The sequence below is a fragment of the Pleurodeles waltl genome, chromosome 2_1, assembly GCF_031143425.1.
Source record: "Pleurodeles waltl isolate 20211129_DDA chromosome 2_1, aPleWal1.hap1.20221129, whole genome shotgun sequence".
Taxonomy (NCBI): domain Eukaryota; kingdom Metazoa; phylum Chordata; class Amphibia; order Caudata; family Salamandridae; genus Pleurodeles; species Pleurodeles waltl.
Window position 1 is genome coordinate 262,042,861 of NC_090438.1, and position 20,176 is coordinate 262,063,036.

Below are 20,176 nucleotides of genomic sequence, written 5' to 3' on the forward strand. Positions count from 1 at the left end.
AGTTGTATTGTGCGATTACACTGCATTGGTAGTAGTAATGGTGGTGATACTATCATTGATTGTTATAATGGTTGTTGGACCTGGCCCTTTTTGTGGGGTTGTCCCCAAAATTCCTTCATTTTTTTCAGACCTCTTGTTGTTGGCTCTTGAACTCTCAGTACTTTACCACTGCAGATCAGTGCTAAAGTGTAGGTGCTCTCACTTCTAAAAGTTGGTATGATTGGCTTTTACCTAATTGGCACATTTAATTCACCTGTAAGTCCCTTGTACAGTGGTAACTCTACATCCAGGGCCTGTAAATTAGATGCTACTAGTGGGCCTGCAACGCTCCTTGCGCCATCCACAGAAGTAGCCTTTCAAACCTGTCTCAGCCTGGAAGCCCAGGGCCTGCATGCACAGTTTTCTGCCACAGGGACCTGGCATCTAAATTTACTTGCCAGTCCCAGAACTCCTGTTTTACTACATGTAAGTCACCCCTAAGGTAGGCCCTAGCTACCCCTATAGGTAGGGTGCTATGTATGTAGAAGGCAGGACACGTGCCTGGTTGTGTGGCCTGTCCTGGTAGTGACAAACAGCCAATTTGGTTTCTCACTGCTGTGAGTGCTGCCTTCCCATGGTATGCATTGGAAATGCCCTGCTTTATGTCTAGGGGGTATTGTCTGATTTATGAGGGGTAGCATAGACATGTTTGGTATGGTTGTAATGTTAGTGAGAAATGCTGCTTACTGGTGTGGGTGGATTTCTTCTTATATTATCATTACAGAAATGCCATTTATAGAAAGTGAGCATTTCTCTATGCTTATGACTCTGGTGTTTTGACGCTTGACTCCAGTCCACGTCTGGGCAGAGTGACAGTTGGGCTTTGTGCATACTTTTCAGACAGCCTGTACACAGGGAGGCTGGAGGCGTCACAGAGGTGCACCTGCATTTTGAATTGTCTTCCTGGGCTGAGAGAAGGGGAGGCAGGGCACACTTGAAATTGTAAAGGCTGTACCCTGTCCACACAGAAAGGGCTTGTTTACCCCAACTGATGTCTGGAGCCTGTGTTGGAGGAGAGAGGGGACACTCCTAGAAGCAGCTGTAACTGGTTGGAACCTCCTCTCCCCCTCTTTGTTAGTGCTTTGCAAAACTGAGTACAAGTACAGGGGGTTTCCCCATGAAAGAGACACTTTATACTGAAACATACTTGAAACTGGACCTAGAATGCTGCTAGAGGGACTCACCAGGAACAGCCTTGGACTACTGCTGCTGCTGTGCTGACCTGTGACCTGCTGGGTCACTTGGAGGAACTGCCACTGTCTGCATCCCCTTTGTGCTGACCTGCGGCTGGGCCCTACTGCCCTGTGCTCCATATTGGTGTCAGCAGGGGCTGGGTGCTGTGGCCCCTGACCCCTATCATTGCCTGTTTGAAGCGCAGGAGGAGAGCTTCAGTTCTTGCATAGCATCAGAGGAGTGCTTCATCTTGTTATTGCTAAGCGTCTTGTGAGCGCTTCTCTTCATGAATCTAGTGCCTGGAGAGCGCTTTTTGCTTTGTGCTGAGCACCTCGAAAGTGCTTTTTAAATATTGCGGGGGACTCACCGTCGCAACCTGGGAGGGTCTGCTGACTCATGAAAGCCTGCAACATGCCCCTTTCATCTGTGCCCATGGGGGACAAGAGCACGTTGGAACGTGCCCCTGGAGTACCAACAGGAGCTGCTTTCGGACTAATCTCACTGCCGCGGCCCGGGGATAGCGGACTGCTCGTGCACCGGATTGGGTGCTGCAGGAGAGGCCCCTGGAGCCCCTGTGGGCATCGGCGCACCCTTTTCATGATCAGCGGGCCCAACTTGGAGACAGGCGGGGTCCCGAGCCAAGATACTCGCCCCACCCGGTGTGTGGCTACAGGAGACATACAGTCTCCTACGAAGAGGGAGACGTGGCTGGTCGGAGCCGCCTCTCCTCCTCCCCATCACAGTGCCCCTTCCTGGTTGACCTTGGCTGCATGGAAGGAAGAGGTCAGCCCCAAGGGGTGATTACAGCAGTGGTAAATGGCTGGCCGAAATGGGAGGAGAACCTCAAGGGAGGTCCCTTCCCGGCCCAGTCCCTTTTTACCGACCCTCCCACCAGGGCCAATCTCCTTCTTGTTGGCGGCATAGGTGTCGGGCAGGGTGGCGTCCTCAATGGAGGTCCCTGGCTCCGCCACCATTATTTCTGTGTCCCCCCCCCCCACTAGGAGCATAGGAGATCCTGAGTTCACCTATGGGGCTGGTGTTACGGCCCCGGATATAATATAGGGAATGGGGTACTGCCGGTAACGGCTGGGTATGTTTCTTTGGCGATACAGTGATTATGACATGGCTTTTATAGTGATATGTGCATTTCTGGTAATATGTCTTGCTAGGACATGTGCCTCTGGTAGCAATGCTTCTATGACCCATGCATGTATGCTGATATGATCCCCTATGAATTGCCATATTATCTTTCTGGTGTTCCTTTTATGGGCATTCTGGGAATGTTATGCTAACCTGTTTTTACGACTTGCCATATGTATTTCCTAAAGTTCCTAGTATGGGCATTTATGAGGATCCTATACCATGTGCATTATTGTACTAATGTTTTTCCTGACTACTGATTATGTTGCAGAATAATGAGTAACCTGTGTGTTATATGTGACTACTGCTTGTTTCCGCAGAGCAACAGTACTCTGTAATGTTCTGACCACTGCTTGGGTAGCAGTGTATTATTGACATGTTGTGTTTGGTCTAATGATTTTGTGTGTAATATACTGTTTATTTTTATATAACTTGGTGTTGTGTTTCCTTTGTGGTGGGGATAGTGCATCACGTATGTTGTGTGTGTTGTGCAAATGCTTTACACATTGCCTCTAGGATAGTGCAATGTGCACATGTGCAAAGCATTTCCTAAATATGAATTGGGCATTTAGGAAGTACAATTACCATTGACTCCAAGTCGATGGTACCCATGTGCAATTTTAAAAAAAGCACAAAAAGTTGTTTTCTTAAATGCAATAGAGCACACACCTGCCCATAAGGAATATGTATGCACTACATGAGCACCACTATTTTTGGGGTGCATCACGGGGGGCCTTGTACCCAAGGAGTTTCTGTCCAGATGATCAGCATATTACACACCCGGAGGATTGCATAAGATGTTTCCTCAATTCATCTCATTGTTTTAGATGCAAAGCAGTCGATGGGGGTTGTCCAATGCTTCAACAATCCTGGGAGGAGGTGTTCCATGCAGTTAGTCAATTTCTCTCTACACTAATTTCTCCATGGTTAATGTTGGAGCTTTTTGGTTCATCTCATGAAGTGTACCCTCTACCGAAATTCCCAATTTTTTTTTTAATAGCTGTGGGGGTGGCCCTTTCATTGAGCCTCTAAAACTGGAAGGATTGGCTTCCCTTTTAATACTATTAAAAAGAATTAGGAGAAATGGGAGAGGTTCATCTAGAAAATGTTTATACAATTCTATAGGAATCTCATTGCTTCCAAATGCCTTAACATTGGCCATACCCTTTGAGGCTGTAATAATCTCACGGGATTCTACTTTACTGTTTAAAATACCTTTTTGAATGCCTGAGATTTGCGGAAGCAGCAGCCCACTAAAAACTGACCTAAAACATGCTCATTAACCCACTCTGCTTCCTCATAAATGGATCTATAAGATTAAAAAAAGCTCCCAACTATTTCTGCACTTTTGGGTTCAATGTGCCTGAAATAGGGCTTCTGATTTCATTAACTCGTTGTTTATTTCTCGCAGGCTTTGTAGACTAAACCAAAAGTTTCCCCACCTGTTGGCTCTCGCCATAGAGCTTCTGCTGATATACTCTGCCACCCACAATTTCTTCTAAAAGAAAGAAATCCTATAAAACCAGCTCTGCCCTACATAATTGATCCTGAACAGTATGATAATTTATTAAAGGAGTGGAACTCCCTATTGATCCCCATAGGTGGCTATGGGCATCCTCTAATGCTGCCTGAAGCTCCTGAATACTAACTGCCCTATCTCAGCTTAGCTTGGCTTTATAGAAAATAACCTGACCCCTAATAGTAGCTTTAAACGCTTCCCATACAGCAAAAAGAGGAGCAGAATTAATATTTATTGTGAAAAGTTCATGAATTAATTGTTTGGCATCCCTGACCCAAGTTTGATCTGTGAGCAGAGTCCTGTCAAATTACCATCTTCAATTATGATTTAAGAGACTACTGAGTGGTCTGAAAAGGAATTGGCTCTTCTTGTGACACCACCCCTTCTTAAAGATTGTGCCACAAGAAAAAAATGTAGATGAGAAGTCAACTGAAATCTTAAGGAAAAGAGTATCTTAGGAAAATTTGGGATAGGCCACCTGCCAGGGATCCTCCAATGCAAGGTACTGCTTAATTGTGATAAGGAGTCTATTGGATTTTGGTTTCATTTGTCGCCTACCCCTATTAGACATATCATAGCTCAAATTCTGTCAAAAATTAAAATTCCACCTATTACCAATGATCCCTCTGTAATGCCAAGTTATAAATTTGTTCTAGGGCCTTCTAGTATCATCGGATATAGGACCATAATAATTGAAAAAGAATTCAATATCTCTCCTAGAACACTTGCTTTGACCCAGATCCACTTGCCCTTAGAATCCCTTGAAACTGACTTACTCCCCCAGATAATATAGAAAACAATATGGTCACCCCAAGCATTTCCACACTACCAAGGCATAAAATGTTTGTGTATATTTCCCAGGAATATGCAAACTGGGTGTATTACTTTTGAAATATGTTTCTTGGAAGTAAATCACCTCAGAGTAGAACAAAGAAAGCCATTTCAATAATAACCCAGCCTTCTGCTTATTTGACAACCCATTCACACTACATGTAATAATTTTAATTTGCTGATCTATTTGTAATCTATATAGTCAACCCATCATCTCTGAAGCTGGGTCTACTCGACCTTAATTCGCACCATTTTCTATTTAAGATCACGTTTCTACCCACCTGTGGCTTGGTCCTCAAAAAGAAAAAAAACAATGCCCACATCCTGCTCATTTTGACTGCAGCCTACCCCCTCCAATACTTCCACCTCTCCCTCCCTGTCCTTGGTTATGGGATTTACCCACCATCCCCCCAAGGTGACTCTGCGCTCAGAAGGTGCCATCTCTTTGCACTCCGCATCCTTCGTGAACATCCCCCCATGATCCCCTTTTAATATGCAAATATATTTAGGCTGGCAAGTGGAACTCAAAATCAAAATATTACATATTTTACATTGATGACTTTTGGACATTTTTGCAAAGAGGGTCTACGCTTCCTCCACTCCTCTGATCATATGAAATTGGCCATCAGCAAGGACCTTGAGTTTCGATTGCTGGAACAAGAATAATTGAGTCCCTGTTGATTTAAATTCCAGAATCATCCCTTGAAAGATTTTACATCTTCGAGCTGCTGCAATTGAAAAAAATCTGAAAAGACTCCCATCTGGCTATTATCTGTCAACAAAAATGTTTTTTTTGGTTGTTGCTATCAATATCTGTTCTTTTAGCCTATAGTCCGCAAAATTAACTATAATTGTTTGAGGATATTTAAAATGTGCAGGCTGATGATCAGGCATCCTATGTGGCCTCGTAATCCTCAAATCAGCTGGCGCATCTGGTAGAATATGCTACTAAATCAAAGAATCCATGAATTGCGCTATATTCTGGGCACCGCATTGTCTCTCTCTTCCTTCTGCAGTGCCAGTGAATCTGAGACTAGAGCGTCTTGCATCATTTTCCATTTCATCTAGTTTATTTTCTAGTTGTTGTATCTTTCTTTGGTCAACTGAAACCTCTTTACGCAGAGACAGCAACTTATCCTCTAGGTCGGAGATTCTCTGCTCCGCCTCCACCAGTCTCTGTGGTATTTGTGACAAACTCTGCACAATTTTAGGAGTTAGACCAAACTCTTAAATACACAGCACCTGCATTCTAATGCATCAGAAGTGTGAAATGTTTTTAGTTTGCCAGTAGCCCAGAGACTTGAGCGATGCATGGCTAAGGGATGGTTAGCTGTTATGGCCCAAAGGAATGTGGGGCAGAGAGATGCCAATACAGGAGAAAAGGCAGAGGGAAGTTTGGAATCCAGCCAAGAGGGACAGCAAGAGCAATTGGATGCTGCTGAGATGAATTTCCCTCTTGATGCCTCTGCTGCCAGCCTAGTGCCAGTAGTTCAACTCAATCATGAGCAGGTGGATGGTGGTAATAAAGGGTCCCCAGTACAATCCTTGGCAAGTGAGGATACAGGGTTAGGACACATTTCTATTGTTATCTCTAATACTAATACTTAAGCTAAAATTAAAGAATATCCTATGTTTCATAAGTCAGTGGCTAGTCAGCTTGATAAGGAGGGAAGACTGATGGAGAAGCAAAACAAGGGAGAGGGAGCCAATAAAACTATCTCAAACTTGCAAGTTGAGAGTGCATTTACGAGGGAAGCACAAGTTTCTGTATTGGAAGACATAGCCCTTCCAAGCTAAACAGAAATTGCAGAGCCGAGAGATAGCTTGCAAAAGGTCATGAATCAAGTAAGCTTTAGGGTCGGCCATGAGTATCAAAGAAAGTTATGAGTGGGTCTCCTCAATACTGCTAGAGACTTTAAAAACTTTGTTGGAGATACTTTTGCTGGAAATTAGAAAGCTGAAGCAACAACAACTTTGTGAGATAGAATTACTTGATCAAAGACTGTCAGGGAGAAATTAACAACGTTTAACTGCCAACTACACCCAGTCATGTGAACTAGGACAGGCTGCAAGCACCAAACACCAAGGAAAGGAAAATGGCAACATTCTAAACGTGGCATTGTCAAAAATATAATTTAAAATCTAACTTTACCATTAAATATGATTTCTAATTACAGTTTCATAGATACCAAACATGAAATGCTTACATATTCCCAATCAAAAGTTAGCACTTATTAAATGTAATAAGGCCACCCAATGTTATCCTACAGGGCAGATAGGCCTCACTGTAGTGAAAAACATATTTAGGAGTTTTTCACTACCAGGAAATGCAAAACCTAAAAGTGTATGACCAACCTTTTAATTACCATCCACCCTGCCCTATGGGTTACCTAGGGCCTGCCTTACAGGTGACTCATAAGCAATAAAAGGGGAGTTTAAGACTTGGCAAGGGGGTTATATTGCCAAGTTGATTTGGCAGTTTAAAGTTTAAAAACTGCATTCAGGCTGCAATGGAAGTCCTGGGGCATGTTTTAAGGGGCTATTCATTTGGATGGCACAATACGTGTTACAAGCCCACTACCAGCTATTAATGTACTGTCCCTGGGTATATGGTATACAACTCTACAAAGGACTTATCTGTAAATTAAACATGTCAATCAGGTGTAAGCCAGTTTTACCATGTTTAGTGGTGAAAGCCTGTGCAATTTAGTAATGGTTAACAGGAGTACATTGCATACAGTCATCAAAGATTAATTTTGCAAAAATAGGAGGGGTTGAAGGCATATAGCTTGGGGGTAACCCTGCAAAGAGGACCAAGTCCAACATGGTGGTATTGGGGCTTTGGTGTGGAATTGATGGTATCGGTGGCAATATAGTTTCAGTTTTGGTGTGGAATTGGTGGTGATGCGGCATGGTGGCAGTGTGACCTTGTTATTGAGTGACATTAGCGGTGATACGTTATTGGTTATTGTTTTTGTTGTAGTTTTGTTTTTAGAATTAGCATTGATGGTACTGGTGGTGCCTGTAGTGATAAGTGTGATGGTGCAAAGGTTGGAGGTATTGGTGGTGGTACCGACAGTGGTGGTGGCATTAATAATGAAGGCACTGGCAGCTGGGATGGTATTGTGGTATTAGAGGTATAGGTAATGGGAGCATTGTGATCATGGTGGTGGTTGCATTTTTTATTGGTGAAAGTAGTGTTATTGGCAATAGTGGTGATATGGGTGATGGTATTGGTATTGCCTGTCTGAAATAAATTATGTAATATGCTAAAGAGTGTTATGAATTAGGGTACATTTTGGACATAAAATAGTCTCTTTCATTTCAGTGCAAACAATCCAAAGGAGGCATAATGATACACAAAACAACTAACAGAAAGAAGTGAGAGATAAATGTTCCTCTGGGATAAGAAAAAGCCCACTCTATGTATATTTTAATGAATTGGTATCAAAAGGTCCAGAAACATCTAAGTTATTTAAAGCCAGACCTACAAAGATAGACAAAGGAACAGTGAGATGCCAGATAGCTTAAACTGATGACCTCAACGATTCAATCTATTATGATGACTGGAGCATAGTACATTCCAACCTCCTAATTTATATTATATAAAATATGTTTGTGATGGTCATGTGGCAGTGCTGTGTGAGTACAGGCTACCAGAGTGTCCCTGAAATTTTCTATGCTCACTACCAAAGGAGAATACTGATCTCATCCTTCTGAGGAATTTGTGCCTAGGAAGTCTATAATGATGAGCATGGGCAGATGGAAGGGGATTCCACATCCTGTGAAAATAAGTAAACACACATTTTTGAATGTGTGACTGCTGGAGCATTGCATATGCTTTTATTACAAGAGAAGCATGGGGATGAATTTGCACTAATCAAGGGTAGCAGCTACTACCCTGACTTCCCCTTTGATACTTGTAGGAGGGGTCACATTTTGTTTAACAAAATCTCAGATTCACAATTGCTTTTCACTCCTTTACTTTGAATTGCCCACCTTGGTCTTCAGAAATTTAGGAAAATATTTACAAAACATAGGTCAGCTGAGGTTCCAAAGTTCACAGTCAATAAATGCAATGCAGGGTGAGTTATCATATTTGACTTCCTTCCCAGTTCTTAGTTTCGTTTTTCTTTTCTAAATATGGTGTTTCCTGTCTGGAGTGACTCAGAAAAAATATATAATGCGCACAGGTAAGTATACAGAGCAACAGGAATTTTTCACTAATCTTCTTTCCTTCTCTATTTTTCTTTTTGAATATCTTGAACATCGTCTAGGGTTGTCTTTTTTCTTTTCTCCATTCTCTTGGTTTCTCTGATTGAGGTATTCCCTTCTTTCAAATCCTTTGGACTACTCTCTATCTGTCCTCTTTTTTGAAGGCCGAGTGGCCTGCCAGGATACTTTCTCTCCTTCATCCGCCCAAGTTTTATTTGTACCACTGATCACTTATTCCCCTGGATTAGCAAAGCACAACAAAGAAAACAAAACTTCAATCAGGGAAGAAGAATAAACTTAAGGTAAATCTCTTGTCTCAATTTCGCTGTCTTGTGTTTTAAATCTGCCCACTTAGTTGGCTAAGGTTTTAGAAATAGAGGAAAATGGAGCAGACTTTACTACCAAGGAGATTTCTCAACTTTCTCACTAGTTAGAATGATGTACCTTTCAGGAGCGTCACCGGCTCCCCTTCCTCCACCAGCTACATGTGTACTCAAGCACTGATTTGTGCAAGAGATGCTTCTCCAGGAGGGTAGCAGGACTGAGGGCCTCTCCAGAGGGCTTCTTCTCCAGGAGGCACTTCAGTGCCTACAACAGCTTTGTGTGTCCTCTGTATGGCTTCAGTTCCTGCAATGCAGGTCTGGACGCCGTGTTTAGTGCTGGACTGGAAACCCAAAGCAGTCAAGGCACATTTTGTCAGACCATCCCCCTTAGGATGCATAGCAAGTAAGCCTGACCACTACAATGGGGCTTGGGTTGTTCTCCCCCCTCCAAGAACATTTTGGAAAAAATGACAAAAATGGTGCAATTGTATTTATTTTTAAAGTATAGTTAATGACGACCTTACATTGCACCAGGATGCAGCGATCGTTATTGGGGCTCTTCAAAGATTCCCTCACCATCACACTCTAACCGTGTCTCTCATCTCTCCATAGTCCCTCTCTCACATGCAGTTAATTTGTTTTATATTGCCTGTCTTATCAGCATAGTGTGTTGGAGCATTTTACATTACACACACACACACAATAATCATGGCTGTGTAAATCAGTGTATAGAAAATGTTGCATAAGACAAAGGTGACTACAAAGTGTAGGATTCACGTTGTCATACTGGTATGTATTTTTAAAGAGTGCTTGGTCTGAGAAAGCATAAACTCAGAATTCAGAATGTAACACAGTGGTTAGGGTTGACTTTACTAACAAAGTGTATTTCTACCAAAACAAACCCTTTTTAGCAAAATTCGGATAATTAAAGAGTGGGAAAAACTTAATTGTCTAACCCATACCATGCAGTTTGTATGCAGCTCTTTGATGGCAGTTCATAGCTCACTGTTTTAGATTATTATTGTAACTTATGAGCTGCACAATAACAAAAATATCTCTGTGAAAAAAAGGAGTATTCCACTGAGCTATGCACATAAGAAACAGTTCTGTGATCTGCATAGTACACATTAGTTGCAGCAGGAATATTAACCCTCTTCGCTACCTAAGATGAGTCAAAACTGCCACTAGAAAAAACTCCCATCTCTCTCTAGCAGGTTCATTAATCACGAGAGGTATCTTGGCACTTTTATTATTGCTTGAAAACTGTTAGCTAAACAAGGAACACTGCAGGGCTTTTTTAAACTGCTGCACTGCTACAAAAGCAGGCCCCGTAACAAAAGCAGACCCCCACCCTTTCAGCCTCCTGGGGAAACACCTGATGCCTGGTATGGCCATGTTATTGGTCATGTTCCTCTCTCTTCCTCCTTTCTCACGCCATCTGTCTCTCTTTGCATGCCCTCTTCTGGATTTTGTAGTGTCTCTTGTTTTTGTCCTTTCTCTCTTTTTCTATTCATGTTGCTTTCCCTCCCATGTGCTATGGAGCAGCTTTGTAGCAAACTGAGGTAAATCTCCTTCGCTACATGTCTCCTCTGTTTCTTCATAACAATACTCCCTGCACAATCCTGATTATGCACTCCCTCAAGGGTAAAGACAGAAGAAACAAGAACAGAATACTTACTAACAGTGCTTATCTTGAAAAAAGGCTTCTTAGTCATGGCTCCAGCTAATGCCTCTCCCCACCACCACCATAATTGCCTGTCTCTATTTCTCACGGCTTTCTTCCTTTTGTCTCTGTTTTCCTACCACTCTTTTCGCACTCATTTGCCTTTCCCTCATTCTTGCTTTGGTTCAAACTCTGATGATGAAAAGCAATGATCTGCCTCAAAAATTAGTGCTAGAGCTGCCCACGGTAACATGTTAAGGAATGATTAAAAGGCTCCTGTAGCTCTCTGTATCTTCTCTATTTGCCCCTGTTTCTCCTAACAGATTTTAAGGAGAAAATAGGATGTTGAAGGGAAAGGTCACCAAGGGGTCAGTAGTCATGTCTGTGGGGGTTTATTTGTGTGTGATGTCACTTATGTTACTCCTTGCCATTTTGATGAATTATTGTCCATGATAGGGCCCTGGGATGTCCTGCTTTTACCACAGTTTACAATACAATTCTGCAAACTGTAAATCTTGCTAAATTTTCCACTCTAGTCCTGGTTCCCACATTGCCCTACTGATGCATTCTGGTCCAGGTATTGTATTCTCATCTCAGTCCTTGCCACGGTCACACTCTGATGCTGGACCCTTATTTGTTATTATGGTTCATGATGACTACGTTTTCACTGACACATATGTTTCAGACTTCCCTGTGTTGCAGCTCTTATCCACACTACATTGTTAGTTTTCCTGTCCCCTTTTTGAGTCTACAGACTTTTCTAGTCCTTCCTTCTCCACGTTCCAGTGACGCTTTCACATTCTTTAATCTCAAGCACCTGGGTAACTGCTTTCCCCTGGCTCTCATGTTTTCCTCCCCTGAGCTGCCTGCTATATATTACCTGTGATATCACAGCTCAGACGTCTCACATTGGTCTTAATGTAGATCATACATGAACCTTATTTCTCTTCTTAATAGTGTTAATTTCAGTGTGCTTTGCTTATTCCTTGCTCCTTGATTTTCATGAGCAATTCCTAATGCTATTGGTCCTTCTATTCCTTTATCAATTTGTGTATTATCTTTTTCTTATTGTTCTTTGTGTGCAGAGTTTTTGTGCTGTATTCCAGCCTTCCTTGTTCTGCTGCATTTGCCCAATCCTGGTCTTGTTTATATTCCAGATTCCTTGCCATGTAAACCAGAGTTCATTGCTCTCTTTGCATATTTCATCTCCAGGAGTGCTACTGGGTGTCTCCCAAGACCATGTGAGAATAGTTGCTCCTTGCCTTTTGCTAATCAACTTTCACTTTCAGAGAGATATCTTTCACTGAGCATACAAATTAAAATGTATGGTAGAATGTCTATTTTTGCTTCCATTTAGGAGTTTCTGACTGTCTTCCGATTGTTTGCGTTATACAGCATGTGTAGTCTTTCCGGTTTTATCTTCTCTGGTCATCACCAAGCTCGCATTCAATATTCAGATCCCATCCACTCCCACCTTCTCCAGTATTTGCCTTCTTTCCTGTTCACCCCCTTCCACATTTTAAGTACTCCCGTGTATATGTTAACACCCTCCTCCTCCTGAATTTCTTTGTCCCCGCAGATGGTTAGCTCACCCAGGGCATTTTGCAAAGACGATAAAGTTTTGTTTCACGTATCCAACTGTGCAGAAGCACTGTGAAGTAAAAGCACTGACTAAAACATAGCTCACATGCCTATGTGTTTATTTTGATTTGCATTCAAGTACGTTACAGGAGTAATTGAGAATAGGTTGTACCCTTGTATAATAACTTTACAATTTCCAGAACAGAAACTAGACATTAATGTTCAAGATTCATCCTGTTAAATACAATATTGTATTATTATCATCAAGGTTGATGCACAATGTTACATATAATTTGCAGCTGTAGTGGATCCTATTTAGTTTTATTTGAAATCAGGAGATAGCTTAGCCTTCTGGCTTGCAGGCCTGAAAGTCACCTAGTGACTTTCAACCTACTTAGCCTGCTCTGTTTTAGTGCATTTATTTAATTATTTCTTCCAAAATGGCTGCTATGTTTATAGTTAGGAAGACATTTTAATTTCATGTTATAAGTGCCACTCTGTGAAGGCGTCACTATCAGTGTCAAAGACAAGGGATATACTTAGGTATTCACATTATGTACTTTCCCACTTACATGTAACAGTAACATAATGCATTTTTTCAGGGAATTGTTTTAAAATTGCCGCCCCAAGCATGCCTTCTTATCTATTGTTTGGGAACATACCTGCACCAGGGCGGGGGTCCCACAAGATCTGTATAAATACATCTCACACAGATAGGGTTATCAGAGGGATTCCTACCAGATGCCATAAACACTATCAATGCTACACGTCACCTTGATGCAGACCCAGCCTTCATGTCACCACGGAGTCTGATCTAGAGATCTCATTCCAAGTGAACCAGGGTTGGGGGGATATTCTCATGGACATGGTACTGACAGATTAGGTTTAATACACCTACCTCTCTTTAGGTAAGAGATTAGGTTCATCATGCTAGGGTATCAGGGTGTATTTCACATCTATTTTACATCTCATGTTATTGCAAGATGGTGGGGGTCTTTGTACTCAGGAATCTCGTTTTTACAATTCTGTTTCTTGCATTGTTCATTATCTTAATCATTGCATCCCATGTAACTTGCAATAGGTTGCAATTTTGTTAATAAAGCCTATTGAAAACTTTACTGCATCTCCTTCATTTCCCGTGGGTGAATGTGAGTTGTTGCTCATGTGAGAAAAGGGTAATCCCTGTTTAACCTCAACTCCCCTGAGATGTTGCACTCTTGAGTCCATGCATAAAGACTGCCACAAATCACCTTTTACTGTTTGGGTTTTTGGTGAGGTGCTGCTTGTGAGCCGGGAGGGCTGTGCTGACAGTTGTGACTTGTAGGATTGGCCTAGTCACCTACAAACAAAAGTGCTGTCATCCCTAGACCAGCAGTCTTACCTAGAGCAAAATTCCAACTACGACACAGCTAACACGTGTCTCACTCCTTATGGCAGGCACACCTGGGGCTTTTTCAAGGCTGATATGAAATAATCCATAACATAAAATACATCATATATAATACACATTACATTCATATTTATTATTTTCAACATAATTTGTATAATGTAAAAATTAAACATTTGACACATAATTCGAAAACATACACAATCACAGAGACAAAAATGGGAATAAACCTCATGTATTTTAAATTAGACATCTGTTAAGAAATCCAGTCATATTATTCATATAAATTTGTAAAAAGGTATGTGCCAAGTCACGTTGTTCATTCATGATAATATCTACCTTTAGTATATGCATTCTATTAAACGTATTGCATCATAATGTAAAGTGGTTTATTTTCCATTATAACTCAGAGTTATAAAAGAACTGTGCAATTGTTACAAAACAATAGACACTGATGCACCCAGGGAAGCCAATAGTAACGCAAAAGGAAGGATATTTAAAAAAAATCATACTATGTTCAAATAATTCTGGCTTAATGTCTGCCCCAGGACAGTATTCATTTGAACCTCCAATTTGTAGTCCAAAATTAAAATAACAGACAAATAAGATATTAGGCAATTGCTCCTTCCCAGGGTGTTCCACAAAGTATAACAATTATTTCATGCTCAAAGTATCAAAGCAGTGGTTTGCATTGTCCCGATCTTAAAGTGAAATATATGTATGCGAAAAAAATCAAGCGGTGGCGGAAAACACGGAGGAAGGGAGGCATACCTCCATTGTAAAGGGGGATAATATAGAATAACAAGAAATGAGAAAGCCTTATATTTCCACAAGAGAACTGCGAAACAGAGGGCAAACGTATACCTGTCATGCCGCGCTTACCTTTCCTGAATCAAGCCAGCAAAGACAAATGCAATACAAAGGATGGCTCCTGCTCTGCTCTCTGCTGTCGTCTATAAAACAAATCCTAGGCGGCTGACTTAAAAGGGGTACCGGCGGTGGTGCTATTGGAGGTTAAAGGTTGACTCTCACAGGAAAATGCAGGACATAGAATGTTTGCAGATACCAATTCGGCCACCTTGAAATGAACCTTATTACATGAGAACCCTATAGTGAACTGAATATTGAAATACAGAAATAACTATTTGGCTGGATATAAACTCATGGAAGGTATTCTTATGAGGTTAGGGTTAACACATGCGGGGAAAAGCGGGGATAAAGTGTTTGTAGATACCACCTTGGCCATCTTGAAGTGTGCATTACTATGCAGAATGCTATAGTCACCTATATATAGGAATACAACTAAAAACCACTCCACTGGTAAGGACTCCTGTTGGGCACAAGGTCAGGAAACAAAAATTACATTTTAGGATAGGAACAAAGTTTGTACAGTTAGCTTAATTCTATTCAACAATTTGAATGTATTTTTTGTAACTAGAGGTCAAAGTGCGCAAGATTGGAGGTGCGTGACCTGCCCATACTTTTTTGATTTATGAAACATCGTTCCCCTACTTTTCCTAAAAAGACAACCGTCCTGGACGGTTAATTCCGATAGTTTAAATGCTTCGGCAAGTGTCTTTCTCTGAGTCTCCCCTGCTGGGAAACTGAATCCAGGTAGACAGCTAAACAAGCATACCTGCCAGGGTGTCTGCTTGCCTGGAAGAGATGCAAATGTGCACTACAAATTAATCTACAAATGTAAAACGTATTCTGCAAATGTAAAGGGTAATCTGCAAATGTAAAGGGTACATGGGAGCCGGTGCTAGATTTAATTCATTGACTCACTCATAGCTTTGTGATGTTAAAGATTTGTTCTTTTTGAGTGGTAGTGCAAAGAGTTAACAATCGAGCTGAGAAGTGTATGCTTTTAATTGTAATTTTACTTATATAGTTCTTACTATCCCTGGAGGTGATGAAGGGACAGCAATATAAAACAAAACATTGCATACAGTCTGGGTATTCCTAAAATCCATATTTTGGAAGTACTGTTTTATCTTAATTCTTTTTGGGCATTTTGTAGCAGTCTATCTTATGCTGTGTGTAATGCAAGCTTAAAATAATGACTTACATATTCACAGTGCTTTCTGTCACAGGATGTGACCTCGTAGCACTAAAGGTCCACAAGTCACTACTCTCTACTGCTCCAACCAAGATTTAATTTCGTAGCTTTCTGGTTACACACATACCTCTGCAGTGCATTAACTAAGAAAGATTTCATAATGTACTATAGTGCATTTCCCACTGAGTGACAACATTTTAATTTATTTTCTATGTAGCTACCTGATGGTAAAAGGCAAAGAAACCTTACAGAAAATTATGGGTATTTTTTAGCCACACTTTTGACCCCACCCCCACGCTCACTGACCCTGCCACTACAGCATGCAGAATAACAGTTTCCTTACTTTTTTAATGCACTTCGACTGCTGTTTGTAACAAACCCTTGAATTGAAAAGTATTACTTTGGTACCATCCTCTTTCACAACCTGATTTTAACAGTGTAATACATCCTCAAATTGAAAAATATTATATCAGTACCATCCTCTTTTACAACCTAGTTGTAATAGCACTTATTAAATAGAGCGGCTGCTCCTCCGTTTGGGCGGAGGAGTGTCGCCCCCGCCAGCAGTGGCAGCTGCAAAGCATTTACCACAAAAAAATCATAAACTTTGTTTATGATTGTTTTCTGGTAATGGGAGCAGGGCCACTGCAGTGAAGAGCAGTGAGGGGGAGTCCTCAACACTCCCCCTCACTGCGCATGTATGTTCACACATGCACAGTAGGCTCTCTCAAGCCCAGCAACACATTTGCCGGGTTTGAGAGAGCCTGCACAGACTCCCAGTCTGTCTGGGAGCCCCCTGGCTGAGCACTCCCAGCCAATCCTGATGCTGACCTGAGCAGCGTCAGGATTGGCGCAGGGCAGTCTGGGAGCTTATGCCTGCAGCATCCGGCAACAGAGAGGAGCGGCGCGTTGGCGGTGAAAGGTAAGTGTTTTTTTTTTATTTCAATAAATGTTTATTCCAAAGCCCCCCGCCTGCTGCCCTGCCCCTTAAGCTCCATGCGAGCTGTTACTGATTAAATGGAATTAGAGTGTTCATGCTTCACCGAAAGCCAATACTGAGGAACTGTATCTTGGTTGATATAACTACATATTACCTCCTCCTCATCCTTCCTTGTCCCTTTCAGAATGCATGGAGTGATGTGCCCTCTTCACTCCTAATATCACTTTTTAGAAGCTACTTCTTCTTGAAGGACATGTGCATACAGCCCCTGCTCTCCCCTGGAACTACCTGTTATTTTTTGTGCATCTCTTTGTTTCTCACAACACAAATGCCATTTGGGCTGCAGAGGAGCCCTTGGAGTTCTTTTGAACTCGCATTATGGTGAGTGCGGCTGCATGGGCGCTGCTTCTTCTTTTGTGCATACTGGCTTCCTTGCTCGTCATTTTCATGTATATTTAGTGCTCCCAATGCGGCTTGCCCGGGCACCTTTTTTGTTTCCTAGGCTGCGTTTTACATCTCCTGGGTTGCAGGGGTGCCCTGTTCCATGACTTTTGGCACCTCCTGGGTTGCGAGGGTGCCCTATTCCCAGTGGGGGGGACAGAGCATCCTAGGTTACTTATTACGATGCCCTCTCCGACTCTGGGACTTTCCTTCATGCCTTATCTTGCCTAGGTCGCTGGGCTTGGTGTTGTGCCCCATGACCTGGTGCTTTTGTGCTGGCCTGCTTGGATGGCCAGTGCTGTTTGATGCGCCTGGGTACCTGTTTGGCCTGCCTTCCACAGATGCTGGTTTCCTGTGTTGTGGGCCAGTTACAGTTTTTGCCTCCCCTTCCCCTTTTTCTCCGGCCCTCTGATGTCTTTTTTGCACCCGGGGGTCCTTCTGTTTTTCTTTCTGGCTTCTAGTGGTCCTCCGTTGGGTCCTAGGTTGCTTTTTCTTCTGGTCGCTCTGTGGGTTTTTGTTTATTCTGCACACAGCCGCCATGGGGAAGCACGCTGGAAAGAGTCGCCATCTTTCTCCTTTGCCTTCAACTGGGGGTGCGTGATGGTGGGTTTCAATGTCATCATCCCCCTGTGCCTGATGTTCAACTCCAGGACATGGTTCATCAGCTGTCAGATGCCTTTAATTCTCAACTTGGACAGTCTTCCCCTGTTTCTCAGGCTTCTTCTTCTGCCTGGTCTGTTTCTTCCCTTCTTCAGGCTCCTCCTGGCAGTCTCCGGATTATGATGAGGATGATCTAGTTTTTCCAACTGGTGCCTCCTCTAAAGGAAAATATATTTTGAAGGAGGATTTGTAACCGGTGGTCTCTTACTTATCCTCCAATCTCCAACTCCCTGTGGATTCAGCTCAACCTTCTACTAGTGGTAATTGCTTCTGGCAGTTTCAGGATCCTTCCTTTCCCAAGCTTCCTGCTATCCCTGCTGTCCAGTCCTTACTGCAGCATGAATGGAAGGATCATGCTAGAGTCTCTGTTCCTTGCTTAATGGGTCTCTTGAATCATTTGTCCCAAGGGGAGACTTCTGTTCCTCAGGTTCTCGCTTTGGACCCTTTAATTTCTAACCATGTGGGTAAACCTTCTTTACTTTCTGAGGAAGTGACTTTGTCTGATCCTGTTGATAGGATGGTTGAGGCTGCTCTCGAGAGATCTCATGCTGAGCTTAGTCTTTCTTTGCATTCTGAGGTCTATGGGGTCTGTACTTCTAAGTCCCTTGTTAAGGATTTTCAGTCCCTTTCATCTGCCATTCAGAAGGGTGAAGATTTGCTGTCCCTTATGGAAGTTCAAGCTAAGCTTCTTTTGGATATTGCTTTTGACTCTCTTAAGGCTTCTGCTATGGCAATTGCTGGTTCTGTTTCTGCTCCCTGTCATCTCCATCTCCGGGACTGGAGGGTTGATTCCTCCCGGAAGAATTGTTTATTGCACATGCATGTTCTAAACTCTTTGGGGATGAACTGGAGGAGAACATCAGGAAATCCTTAAAGCGTCAGAAACATCTTCAGTCTTTCCATCCAAGACCTAAGGTTTGGTATGGTGGCAGAAGGAGGGAGGATCAGTTTTGGAAACACCAGCCCGATTCCCTGCCTCTCCGCCTCCAGTTCCAGCATAGGGGTCCTCTTTCGGGGGTGCCTCTCGTCAGCCTCGAGGTAGAGGTGGTCAGAAGCCTCCTTCCTGACTGGTCCTGCCACTCAGGTTCTCCTTTGGGTGGCGCCTGGCTTGGTTCTTTCCAGTTTGGGCTGCCTCCATCACGGATGCCGGGGTTCTTCAGGTGGGTTTCCCAGGGTGTTTGTCTCTACGTTTCTCCAGTGTTTCCAGATCCTCACTTCCTTCAGATGGCTTGGCCTCAGGATACAGTGAAGCAATCTACTCTCGCTGACGTTATCTCCTCCCTGGTCCTGAAAGGTGCCCTTTGGCCGGTTCCTCCTCGGGAGAGGGGGTAAGGTTGCCATTCCCATGCCTTCATGGTCAGGAAAGTCACAGGGGATTTTCTTCTGATCATCGACCTGAGGTATCTCAACAGCTTTGTCCCGACATTGCATTTTCGGATGTCCACTTTGCATCAGGTGATTCCCTTGGTCTCTCCAGGGGACTTTATGACCAAGATCGATCTTCAGGACGCCTAGCTACATGTTCCGATGGCCCCACCTCTCAGAAGTTTCTGAGGTTTGCAGTGGGCTACCAACATTGGCAATTCCAGATGCTCCCTTTTGGACTCAAGTCCTCCTCCAGGATTTTCACCAAGGTTCTAGCCCCGGTGATGGGTCTCCTGCAATCCAGGGGTGTTCCTATCCACCCGTATCTCGGTGCTTCTGATCCATGCACCCTCTTTGAACCAATCTCTGGCGGACCCATTCACTGCTGTCTCCCTTTTGGGGGATTTTGGTTTTCTGGCACATCGCTACAAGTCTTGACTGACTCCCTTTCACCGTCTGGAGTATAATGATGCCTTTTTGGATACGGAGAGTGGGATGGTGTCCCTTCCTGCCTCGAACTGAGCCCGACTCTGTCAGATTCTTCAGTGCCTCCTACAGGTTCAGTCTGCTTCTGCGAGAGAGTGGCTGGGTCTTCAAGGTCTGATGGTAAGTTGGGCTTGTTTCCTGAGTTTCTCCCCCTTCCTTACCATTGTCTTGCATGTCCAAGTTGTTGGATGTTTTAGTGCTACCTTGTTTTTCTTCTTTTCTTTTCAGGCGGTGACTTTGGATTTTGTCCCGTAGGCTCAGCTTCATTTGGGCCCAGTGGTTCACCATATCCTGTTTCATTGGACTCTGGCTGGTGCCAACTTGGAGGCTCTCATTCCTGTTTCCGCTCCTATT